The sequence below is a fragment of the Macrobrachium nipponense genome, chromosome 21, assembly GCF_015104395.2.
Source record: "Macrobrachium nipponense isolate FS-2020 chromosome 21, ASM1510439v2, whole genome shotgun sequence".
Classification (NCBI taxonomy): Eukaryota; Metazoa; Arthropoda; class Malacostraca; order Decapoda; family Palaemonidae; genus Macrobrachium; species Macrobrachium nipponense.
In genome coordinates this window covers 65,655,483-65,668,882 of record NC_087212.1, presented here as the reverse complement: position 1 = coordinate 65,668,882, position 13,400 = coordinate 65,655,483, and the positions used below count along the sequence as shown (strand labels likewise).

The 13,400-nt window shown below is 45.0% G+C and overlaps 1 protein-coding gene across 1 annotated transcript in view; it reads left to right on the top strand.

Moving 5' to 3' along the window:
* LOC135198099 (prolow-density lipoprotein receptor-related protein 1-like) overlaps positions 1-13,400 on the top strand; it is an 875,913-nt gene that overhangs the window by 666,842 nt on the left and 195,671 nt on the right.

Here is a 13,400-nt window from a genome sequence, read left to right as displayed (position 1 = left end):
TTCCTCCGTAGCAAAAATCATCTACGTGTGTACACAAAATGCCTTCCAATTTATTGTTCTTTTTCCAAAAGAATATATTAGGTTCTAGTCTACTTCTCTCACCTTGAAGCTCCTTCACTACTTTCACCACTTTACAATACCATGCTTTTGCTGCATCCTTGAGCCCATAGACTGTTTTCTTCAACTTCCATAATCCCCTCCAACCATCTTCCCTTGGTGGCTTCAAGTACACTTCTCTTTGTATCTCGTCACCTTGTAAATATGCAGTTTTGACATCCAATGTATAACAATTCCAATTTTTCACCTTTTATTATGGTTAGACAGAATTTTAAAATTTCAGCATTGCATGTGGGAGCATCCTTTTCCCACTCAGCCATTTCTTCTTCAAACCCTCTAGCTACCAATCTTGCTTTACATATCCTTTCCCCCCCCTTTTATCTTTTCAGTTACTATCCATCTTGTAGATATAGCTTTTTGTCCAACATCATTTACCTCCTCATATAACCTGGTTATCTCTCCAACTTAGAAGTTCTTTTTTTTTCTTTAGCTTCCATTATGCTTCTATTTTCAAATCCCAGCAACACCTCCTCTTCATCTTCAATTTTTTCTACCTGACTATAATCCCTCAAGTTAACCCACCCTTTGTCCACCTGACTGTGAGTCTCGTATATTGTACGAATCAGCCCATGCTTGGCTTGATCTTTTTCCTGCAAGACCTAAAATAGTCCATTCTTCTACTTGTCCTGTATCATTGTTTGTAGCCCTAACTCTATTTCCTTTTTGAATTTTGGTATCTCTTCCATTAACTCGCTTTCTATTGACCCACTTTGCCCGTTATCTTCCACTGTTTCCTCTCACCTCTCTTTCTATAGTCTCTTCTGTGTCTGCATTCCTTCTCTCACCCATTATCTCCTCTCCTTCCAGCCAATCTACTTTCCCTTCATTTGGGCCATCTGACCTACCTTTCACCCCATGGGATTTATCTATTCTAGCCGATATCTCTTCTGTATCTGGTGATCGTCGTTGAATCCTTGTCACATGTATCCTAGCTACTTCTCTTAAAGAATCCCCCATGTTTGACTATTATTGTTTTCCCCGATATACTCCCACTACCTGAGCAGGTCCTCTCCATTCATTTTCATTTTCCCTCTTATAGAATACCTCATCTCCTACCACTGCTTCTTCAAATTTATGTTCTCTGATGTTTTTGTTTAGCGCTATTCTTATTTTATTACAGGACTCATTTTTTTATAAATGCTTCTCTGGCCTTGTGCATTGCATTCAGTGTGTCCCTTACCATACCCTCTTCCATCCCTTTTTCTCTGCTTGCAGGACTAGAACTTTCTTCTCCTATTAGGTTAGGCAGGGTGAAAAGGGTTTTTTCCAAATACTAAATTGGTTGGGAGAGAAACCTCCATTATTCATTAAACAGTTCCTAGCACTCACTACCCATTTCAAAGCTAGGGACCAATCTCCTTCCTCTTCTTCATCATCTTCCTTACACTTCCCTTGATCATGCCTACGGTCTTTTCACATAATCCGTTGCTCCACGGAGATTCTGATGCTGTGGCTAATACTTTAATATTCCATTTTTCTGCCATCCTCCTTACTTTTTCATTTTGAAATTCTCCCCCTCCCCCATTATCTGACAATATTTTGGAGGTGCTCCAAATATAGCAAAACCAGCACTCAAAAAGTATCTTTATTATAGTTTCTGGTTTCTTATCTTTTTATCCAACAGCCTTACAATATCTCGTTGCCTATCCCTATTACCAAGAACTTTCTCTCTTCTATCTCTCCCACATCCATCGCTACGACTTCATTGAACGTTTTACTCCAAGAAAAGCCTACTACCGGTTTGGCGGGGTTTCTTTTGTATTTTTTACAAACCTCACAATTTTTAATCAGTTCCGTTAGTAACTTTCTTATTTCCTCTTTTTCTTTTCGATTAACCCCATTACTCCATTGTGCTTCCTACTGTTAGCTTCCATATTTTATCTCCACTTCCATGACCAAACTGTAAATGTAATTTCTTCATTGTGTTCTTAATTTCCCTCGGATTCTTTCCCTTCCAACCCTCCAGTAATAATTCTCTTACCTTCCTCCTCCTTATAGGCACTCTTAATTAAATGACCCTGTTCGTCTTCTCTTAACTCTACTTTCATTCCCCCTAATACTTCTACTATGACACAATTTTCTTTCAAATTTAGGTCATACCCATTTTACTCATGGTTTGCTTACCTATCAGCCAGGGTATATCACCTGCAGAATTTCCGTCTTCAAATAAAAACTTTCTGTTTTTTAGTATCACAGGTATTTCTATTATTCCTCTGGACTTATAAGATGTCTCACCAAAATTAAACACTTATTAGACTCTGTCCTAGGTGTCCCTCATTCTCCTCAACTCTTCCTGACTCAAATCCATGACAATACGTGCTAGTCACAATTCCCCGCAAACTGTTGATTTACACCCTGTGTCCAAAATTGCATCAACCACCTCCCATGATTGCTTCCACTATTTTATTAACTTCTCCTACATAAACCTCTTCTTCTTCTGTCCCATTTTCTGTTTTTACCTTATTTCTTCTAGTCTTGTTTCAGTTTTCTTCCTATTATGAAAATTCTGAGGACAATCCCTAGCCCAATGCCATTCTGAGCTGCATATTGCACATACTGTTACCTTCCCAGATTTCTTTGTTTTATAGGATTTCTACCACCCCTTGCCTCGGTTCCGTCTTCCCCGATATCTTTGGTTTTCCCTCCCTCTCCCAGAACTGGCATTGCCTTCTGACGAACCCCACCACCATTCCCGTTCCTCTTTAGTCCCTAATCCCTCAAATAGTCTTTTCATTGTTTGCGACACTGTTTCCGTACTCTAGCTTTTCTTGCCCACAAGCCGATAATACCATTTGTTTTTGATTTCCGTGAGATTTGCTTGCTCTATTACATGATACCCCTTGACTTCGCCTCAAGCGCGCCTTTCCCCATTGCTCTTTCACACTCAGATGCTGCCTTCTCGTATCTAATTAAATAGTCCGCCATATTTTCACTAGATTCTCTTCTATTAGAAGGTTATCTTTTTATTCTACCGTAATTCTCCATTACCGAGTCTTTAGATAGGCTTTATCTAGTTTCTCTAGGATTAACTTTGGACCCTCTGTACCAGTAAGTTTATCTTTATCTAATGCTTTCCACTAGCTCTCGGCTTTCCCTTTTAAGCTCATTCTCATTTCTATCGCCGGGTATTTTGTATCTTCTCCATACAACAATAGCCAATCTTCGGCTTGACCTTTCCATTCTTTGTATTCTTCTTGTATCCCGCTAAACCTAGGACATTCCCTTCTCCATCTAGTAGTCTCCCTTTGTTCACTGTCGGATCCAGGCATCTTTGATCAACCACGCTCTGCTACCAGTTTGAATTTTGGCCTAGCCTAACTCCTTTCTTTCTCTATAAAAATGAATAATCTACCCACCTGTACGCTTTCTCCTCTCCAGTCACTCCAGAAATCACTTAAAACACCAGCACCACAAGACTTACGACCCAAAAAACAAAAAAAACTCCTACCAGACGAGAGCTCTCCCCTACCAACCACACACCACCAACACGTGCTTTCTACTGCCCCGTGTTTATTGTTTACATCCACCGGCCGACGCCGCCGCCATCTTGTCTATGACGTCACAGCCTATGACGTCACAACACAACTTAAATACATCAACAGACACCTTCTAGAATCTACCACATGTTGTCTATATATAGGACACCCACCATATTTCAACAATGCATAAAATACCCATAACAATTATACAATATATAAATCACACTTATCTATACCCATAACCAATTGATTACTAATATATAATCACCCTGTACCTTCTTGTATTGTGAATATCCTCCCCAACCGCTCTGTGATGCGTCCGTGTGGATGATTAGAGACGGCGGAGGGAATTGCAGTGGCACTGACTTGGCTAGATTCCGGCGTTTCGTCCATGGACGAAGCCTCTTTGTTAGAATAGGTGGGATTATTGAGATCTTGTCCCTGAGCCTGTCGTTGGCTCTCTTTCTCCAGACTCGATTGATGTCTTTCAATCTGACTTTTAATAGGACGTCTGTTACTGAAGCGAACTGTAGCGAACCTAGGATTCTCTCTTGGATACGCCGAGACACCGTTTTGTTCTTGAGGAACTGTCTCATAGCCGCTGCTATCTCCTTGGTCTTCCTGGGTGGAAGAGATAGCTTGTGTGTCATAAGGTCCCATTGGATTCCCAGCCATTGGAAGTGGGAGGCCGGAACCAACCGAGATTTTTCCATGTTTATCTGGAAGCCCAGAATTTCCAAGAATTTTATCATTTTGGCTGTTGATTTGCGGCATTCTTCGACGCTGGTTGCCCAAATGAGCCAGTCGTCTAGATAGGCTACTAACATAACTCCTTGAGTTCTTAGTTCCTGAACTATCGTTTCTCCTAGTTTGGTGAATACTCTGGGCGCGATGTTGAGCCCTAACGGCATGACTCTGAATGAGTAAGCTTGGTTTCCTAGCCTGAAGCCTAGGTACAGAGAGAAGTTCCTTGCTATTGGAACATGATAGTAAGCGTCTGTAAGATCTATGGAGGTGGTGACGGCCCCACGGGACTGTCAACATGCGGAACTTGTCGCAATGAATGTAAAATTTTTGGTCTATATTAAATTTAAAAGGAAATTAATGAGTACCAGAGCTCCACGCGTTCTGATGATGCTCCTGAAATGGCGGACACGCCAACGGCCCCCCAATACATTTCTAAGGGGCCGAAGGCCAATTTGGGAAGCCCCGCAACTGTATTAAGTTACGAAAACACAAATTGGGATACTTAACTTAAAGAAGGAGGAAGTTCTGAAGATGCCATCGCTAAATCAAAGAAAACACGGGAGCAATGAGAAAAGCGTGCACTGGTTACAAAGTCTAAGTACGTACAGGAATGCAGATGGCGCGCGGGTGAGGTAGTAGTAGCAGGAGCGAGAGGGAGGAGTGGCAACGGCTCTTTCCATGAGAGGGATTTTGGAAAGGAATCCTCTAATTGGCAGAAGACCTGTGAATAGTGGCTTCCACTCGCCTTGTACTTTGTACCCGACACCCCTTGGGTGCTCGCAAGAGGGTAGTAACCTCAGCACACCATGCTAGCTTTTTTCTCTGGTATATTTAGAATCTATTTATACTTAGAAAAGTGAGCTACAGGAACTTTTCATCGGCGAACACAGGTCAAACCCAGAAATGCTTCTTTTAAGAGTTTTCAGGCTAGGTAAGAAAATTATAGATTTAATTTTCTAAATGCTTTGTTATCTATCTATAAGTATTTTCAGCTTTTCACATTAAACAGTGATAGTAAAGGGATTTTGACGTAGGAAAAATCTATTTCTGGGTGATTGGCTCGTGTCGCCCTATGAAAGTATCCTTAATATCATTCTTTCTAGGCAAAATTAATCTAAAATTACCAGAGAAAAACAAATTAAGAAATGTCAGTAAAACTGACTCGCTCACTCTATAAAAGAAGAAGTGTCGGTATGAGAATAGGGCGAGTGGGATCACTCCACGGACGTCATTCACCATTTAGACCTTCCAATCTAAAATCCCCCACTAGAGAGAGCTGATACTAACGGGTGATGCGGCCGCTACTACTACTACTAGTGACGCCACGGACAGCAGCGCCCCTAGCGGTCATCCTTAATCTATGAACATCTTGTCCTGCAGGGTGGGTAAACCAAAGACAGGGTGGGTTTCATAGGGCGACACGAGCCAATCACCCAGAAATAGATTTTTCCTACGTCAAAATCCCTTTTCTGGGCTCAGCTCGTGTCGGCCTATGAAAGGAGTTAACCATGAAACAGACAAGATGGGAAAAAGGGACAAATGAAAATCAGTTGTAAAAAAAGAGGTATATAATATAAGTGAATCAGTATATTACAGAATACAAACTAAGTACTTAAAGCTAACTTATACTAAACATGACATGATAAAGAAAGCCAGCAATATAAAGTACTTAAAATTAACTTATATTAAACATAGTAAATATCCAATAATGCAATGCAAATTAACAAAATAGATTCACTTAAGTAAGGTATTTACATAATATACAAACACAACATTGTGTCCCAAAACTACCCTAGCATAAAAAATAGGGTAGGGACACTGAAGTACATTATAAGTACATATGTGGATGTCCCTAGCAAAAAAAATAAGGGACAATCCACCAATATGATCTCAGCGGCTAAGGCTAGAGTATCCGAGTAGCATGGCGATAGGGTGAGGCATGTTGGACGAGGTAGGTAGAAAGGAGACCTGGATCTATACTATGACTACTATACAGTATCAGGAGAAACAATGTTTCCCGCTGCTACTGCAGAAAATTTTAAAGATTCCAAGGACTTTAGGTAGTGACGTTTAAAGACTGTCGGAGATTTCCATCCAGTATACTTTTAAGATCCTCAAAGTTCATATGTTGAAAGTAGTTAATTGAGGTGGCTACTCCTCTGATGTCATGTGCTTTTTGGAAATGAATCAGGATTGGCTTGTTTAATGAAGTAAAGGATCTGTTGTCTAATTCCTTTTACTGATAAAGTTACCACCTTTTTCTCATCATGAAGAGAGAACCTGAGATCTTGAGGATGTGCGAGATAGAAAGGCTCTTAAAGTTGATACTGGGCAGAGAGAAGGATCTTGCGAAAGTGGATGACTTTCCAAGGAGCCCACCTTGCAAGAGGATCCTCATTTTTAGCCAAAAAAAAAAACTACGATCCGGAGCAAGCAGAACTTCTCCTGAAGGGAGGAATTCCACATGACCCTCATCTCTGGATAGAGCCGACAGTTCTGAAATTCTAGCTCCTGAAGCTAGGCTTAATAAGAATAACGTCTTTCTAAGAAGCATTATGAATGTATAAGACGAGTTGTCAGTATCTGAGGCTAGTTTGAGGACATCATTTAAGAACCATGAGACTGCAGTAGGCCTTTGAGAGGGTCTAAGTCTAGCACAGGCTTTAGGAATAGACGTAAAGTAAGATTCTGTTAGGTCTATCTGGAAACCCAACTGAAAGATCTTCCTCAAAGCCGATTTATGAGTAGTAATAGTGCTAGCTGCTAAACCTTTTTCAAACAAGGATCTGAAAAAGAGGTATAGCTAAGTTAACTGTCATGGTTGTAGTGTTTGATTCTTTCAGGAAGGATGCTAATTTTTTAACAGCTGAGTCATATTGTCTAATAGTTGACTCTCTCTTATCTGATTCTAGGAAGAGGATGTTTTGCGGATCAATGTTAGCATCTTTGTTAGCCGCAAACTTCATGAAGTCCATAAAGTTAGGGTCTGAAGAATTCCTGAGGAAGCGAACACAGTCCTCATTTGTACTGATTGCGACAGCTTGGGATTGGGAATCCGTTGAGGTCGGAGACCCAATTCCAGAAGCAGAGGATACCAGTTGCTCTTGGGCCAGTCTGAGCAATCAGAGCTACTAGTCCCTTGAAAGTCCTCAGCTTGCTCAAGACTCTTTCAAAAGAAGATTCACTGGAGGAAAGACATAATTTTCCTCCAACTGATTCCAATCTAACGACAGGGCGTCCGTGGCATAAGCCAGAGGGTCCAGGTTGGGGGCCACATAGCAAGGGAGCTTGTGGTTCGCTTGTGAGGCGAAGAGATCCACTTGGAGACCTGGGACTCTCCGGCATATCCACTGGAATGACCTGTCGTCCAGGACCATTCTGATTCCAGAGGGACCGACCGCGGGACAAAGAGTCTGCTATCACATTTCTTACCCCCGCCAGTGAGTGGCGGACAGATGCCTTTGTGTTTGTCTGCTAGTGCAAAGATGGCTATCATGACATGGTTCACATGTTTGGATTTGGACCCTCCTCTGTTGATGCAATGAACTACCACTGCACTGTCCAAAAACTAGTCTTAGATGAGACTTTTTTGGGGAAGAAGTCTCTTCAGGGTAAGAAATACTGCCATTGCTTCCAAGACGTTTATGTGGAGCTGGCGGAACTGAACTGACCAAGTCCCCTGAACTTGTTTGAATTGAGAATATTCCCCCCCACCCGGCACAGGCATCCGTGTGAAGGTAGGTTAGCACTGAAGGGGATATTGAAGGGTACTAGTTTGGCCAGGTTCTTCACCTTTGTCCATGGACGGAGCTGATTGCGAAGGATCTGTGGAATTACTGACAACTGTCTCGAGATTTGGCGTTTGCTCTCGATCGCCAAACTCGGTTTATATCTTTCAGCCTTGCTTTTCAGGAGATGTCTGTCACTGAGGCAAACTGAAGAGAACCTAGGATTCTTTCCTGGTTTCTCCTTGATGTCTGTTTTGCATTTGAGAAATGCTTTTGTTTCACAGACTTGGCTATTTCTTTCCTTTTGACCACCGGAATTGACAGATTGTGGGAAGACAAATCCCATTGGATTCCTAGCCCTGAAAACGCGACTCTGGAGTAAGTCTGGATTTCGTCTTGTTTATCTGGAACCCCAGAGGTTTTCCAGAAATTGAACTACCTTTTTGTGGCTTTGAGACATTCCTCGACTGTTGGTGCCCAGATCAAACCAATCGTCGAGGTATGCTGCTACCATTATCCCTTGAGTTTCTCAATTGTTGAAACACCACCCCTTCTGCTATTTTCGTGAATACCCTGGGGGCTACATTCACCGAAGGGCATCACTTTGAATGAGAATGTCTGATTTCCTAAGTTTGAAGCATAGGAATGGGCGGAAGTGCCATGGCTATAGGGATCTGCTAGATATGCGTCTGTAAGATCGATGGAGCATGTGACGGCTCCAGGGGAAGTAAGGTCCTTACTTGCGAGATGGTAAGCATTTTGAACTTGTCGCAACGAATGAAAGAGTTTAGCCTTGACAAGTCTAAAGATTACCCTTCTTTTTGTTGAGCTTTCTTTGGCACGCTGAATAAGCGACCTTGAAATTTTAGATGCTTGACTCTCGCAATAGCTCCTTTCTGAAGGAGTTCCCTCGCGTAATCTGATGGTTCCTGATAAAATGATTTGATTGGAGGGGGATCTTTGATCCAACTCCAACCCAATCCCTTGGACACGATGCTCTGTGCCCAATTGCTGAACCCCCACATGTGACGGAAGAGGAAACAGCCTCCCTCCTACCTGGGGAGCCTCAACTGTTGTTGGGCGGGTTGACCTCCATGACCCTCCTCTGAACTGCCTTCCCCTTGCCGCTCTTCCTGTGCCACGCTGGCGAAAGTGGCTTCTCGCTCTGCTACCTCTCGACAGCCTATTAAAGGGAGGGTAAGCCTGACCTTCATACATAGGGTTGAAGGCCGGCGAGACTGCGTAGGAGGTCGAGGGTTGCGACTGAGGGACAACAGGAGGATGGGTTGGGCCTGTTTTGAGGTTGATGGTTGTCCCTTTTGGGTAACTTGTACGGCCTGAACGAACTGCTGTTGCTGCTGATGTTTCTGGTAAGGTTGGAACCTTTTACCAGACTTCTTGAGTTTTCTTACCAGCAGCAGGGGCGGATTCTGTTTCTCTTAGAGAGATGCCCCACCTAGCTCTAAGGCTCTGGTTGAGCCTAGCAGCATCATGGTGCACCTCATTCACAGCGGACTCTGGGAAGAGGTCCGCCCCCACATGCTGGAAGCCAGGAGTCTATTAGGTTCGTGCCTAATAGTGCACTCCTGCAGAACGCTGCTTTCGGCAGTTCCTCCTAGCTTTGTAAGAAGTCGAAAGCATCCGTCTGAAACTGTTTGGAGCTGAGACTTCGGCCAGAATCTTAAAATAGTGGTTCTGTGCCATACGATAGTGCCGCCATCTCAGTGATAATTAAGGAGTTGAGGGACCTCCCAAACCTAGTTCGAGCATCGAACTCTGCCTGGATCAAGGTATCAGGCAGCCTTGGAAGCTTTTCGCCAAACTGGTCCATTGCGCAGTCTGGTTTAAGCTTACCAAGCGTGAATGTTGGTCAGGCTAAGGGTTCTCCCAAAACAAGTTCTCCGAAGGCTGGAAAGAGCGGAGAAGTAGAATCCGCTTCCCTCAGCTGTGGCATGGGCTCATCCTTGAGGACTGCCTGAAGAGTCGCTTCCACTATTTTGGTAGCGAACGGAAGAGAAGCCTCCTCCTCCGTCGCAAAAATAGTGAAAGGACTCTTGAAAGCCTGGAGCTTAGTGTTGGTACACTCCCCAGTCCTCCAGGCAGTGAACCCATTCCCGCTGTTCGTGCTCTCTACTAATATTAACACGTTTTCTCGGGAAATCTTGTCCCTCCCTAGTGAGGGCCGCCACGGTCAGCCTAGCATATCCAATGAAAGGCTGAGTCAATCCCGGAGGATAAAACTCGAAGTCCTCAATCCTTCGAGTTCCACACTCAGGACAGAGATCATACCGTCCTTGAATGGATCGTAAGCGGCCACTCTCCATGGGTTATCCATGGAGAAGGCTGGTAGCGACTCATAATGGAGGTAGCTGGAGAATGCCAGCACCTGCTACTGGGGAGATTGGATGAGGAGCCTGAGACAGCCCAGCTACTCGGTCCTCATTCTCTCTAACTCTGTTAGAGAGATCTTGGATGGATTGGCCCGAACTGACTAAGGGTGTTTGACAGCTGCGCAAACATCTGTTCAAACTTGGTTCCGAGGGCGGAGACCTGCGAGCCTACCATCTCTCCATACCTGTTTTGGCATCACCACTGCTGAGAAGGCAGTGGGATCAAAGGCGCTCGCGTCCCGCTACTCCAACCGGCGTTGCCGGAGTGGATGCGGTGGCGAGCGGAGAAGGCATTGGCTCAGCTGGAGCGCGAGCCTTCTCCTTAGAAGCCTTGCTTCTAGAGCTCTTGGAGGTACGAAGAGCTCGGCTTAGGCCTTCACCGCGTCAGCATAGGAAGTTCGAAGACTTCTTTACTGAAGAAGACGACGACGACTTCTTAGAAGTCGTCTTATGGAGGGTCTTCTGTTTCTCTCTGTCCCCTTCACCTTTGGGGGTACAGAGAGCGGGAGAGCGGGCAGGGATCTCAGATCCCGTAAAGCCTTGAAAAGAAGCAGTAGAAGGACAGGAGAAGATCCAGGAGCGCCCAAGGAAAGACCTTGGGCGCCCGACACACCTACCTCAACCAACAAATCCTCCGCCCCTACCGCCATAGGTTCGATGTTCAGGTCCAAAGTTGCGATGTCTGGGACCGGCTCGTGCGTGGCCACGGACCCGAACGACTGCTGCACCTCTTGCTGTATGGAAGCGATGAGAGGGGCTGCTGAGATAGGATCAACGTTAGCCTGTTGATTTGCCGCCGGGGAAGATCTGAACGGCCAGCTTCTTATCCAAGATGTACGGCTGGCCCTTGGCGGCGTTCTTCCTGAAGCCGCCCACCCAAGCCTTCAGGGTTGCTAGGGCGACTTCCTTCACGGCGGCAGCCTGAAAGAGAAGGTGAAATGAAGCTTCTAGTGGCAGGGACGGGGTTTAACAAGCTTATGACTAAGTGTTATTAGTAGTACGATAAAGAAGTCTAAAATCGACTTACCCCCCCCCACCAGCTGACTGACAAGGTCGATAGCAGATGGTGCAGGCTTCTGGGTGCCAGACAATCATGGCGTTGTGGGTCGTGCACACGGGTTGTGAGTCCTGCACTCATCGTGGCGCAGGGTGTCGTACAACGTCGCGTTACACCCCAGGACCTGACAGTTGGTAGCCTGTAAGTGGAAAGATAACATAAAGTATCAGGAGAACACTTACAGCCTAACAATTGCTCCGCTGCATGCCGGAGCGTGAAAGTTAGATTAAACCAGAGGCCCGCCATAATACGTGTGGTAACAAGGTGGTTGGAGTTGTCTAAGGCTACGCCGGAGACAAGAGAAAATATCCAACCAGGTGTGGTGGTGAGCTATGAAACCACGATGGAGAACGACGGAGATGGTATACACACAGTTAGATAATACTAAAATTCACCGTAAAATTAGGGTATCCTTAGTATATTAAACGAAATATATAAATCTTTTTCCCGTCTACTAGAAGAGTGCCCGGGTAAGAAGCAAGCTCTCCTCCGGTAGCGGGAAAAAGGCAGGATATAGTAGGCAAGCAATAGACCACTAGTAGTGACCACCCCAGCCCGCTGGCGGAGCCAGACGAACTATAACCAAACAAAGGGCCCCGGCTGCAGCGGAGGCTCCGTTCGTTACAGTGGGGGAAAGGTGGGACTGAGCAATGGGGGTGGGGGGGGGGGGGGTGGGGGGGGGGGGGGGGGTTTTCCGGCGTGACGCGGCGGGAGAGAGAGTGGCCTACTCCTCCCCGTCCCAACAACTACCCGCTTGTGACACCGGTACCCGAGACAAAGTGGTCGCTCTATACCCCAGCTGGGAGGAAGCCCCTGGCCTCCTCAGAAAAAGAGGGAAGAAGGCTACTGAGGTTGTCATGGTAACCAAGGGTCCCCCAGACCCCTCCCTATACCTGGAAGGGAGGGAAGGGGAAAGGGTAAGGTGCTATGGAACACGTGACCGCAAGTGGCCTAAGCTGCGATAGCAACACAACCGTGGAGGGCCACGTGAACCAGACTGTACCAACGCATGGGACATGCACCTAGGCTAGCCTAACACCCTAAATAAAACTAAAATTACATCGTAAAAGGTGGAAAAGACACTTTTAGTAAAAGAAAAAGAAGCCCAGGAGGAGGCAAACTGTTCCGAGGAACAGTTGACTACTCGGAGCCAGCGATAGCCGATGAAGAGCAAGAGCCGGGATGCTGGGCCAGAAACACAGAATAGCCCTAAATACCAAACTAAGAGAAATGGTAAAAGGGCTGACCTAGCTATAAAAACGATGTAAAAAACGATGAACGTGATATAGTAAGCCCATAAGTATAGGAAGTCCCAGTATGGAAGACCGGGAATTCTTACCATGAGGCGGCATGGTGCCGCCACGAGTCGACCGGGAAACCGTATATGACCTATTAGAAGGAAAATACTGGTCCCTGGAAGACTAAAATACGGTAAAATACTACTTATGAGGCACTTAACTTAGCTGATGCGATGGCAGCACGTTCCATGGTGAATAAGGAGATAAATCCAAAGATAACACGGCACGAAAGAAAAAAGCGTACAACGTGTACCGTCTAATAATTAAGGATGACCGCTAGGGGCGCTGCTGTCCGTGGCGTCACTAGTAGTAGTAGTAGCGGCCGCATCACCCGTTAGTATCAGCTCTCTCTAGTGGGGATTTTAGATTGGAAGGTCTAAATGGTGAATGACTCGTGGTAGTGATCCCACTCGCCCCTATTCTCATACCGACACTTCTTTTATAGAGTGAGCGAGTCAGTTTTACTGACATTTTCTTAATTTTGTTTTTCTCTGGTAATTTTAGATTAATTTTGCCTAGAAAGAATGATATTAAGGATACTTTCATAGGCCGACACGAGCTGAGCCCAGAAAATGAATTATTGT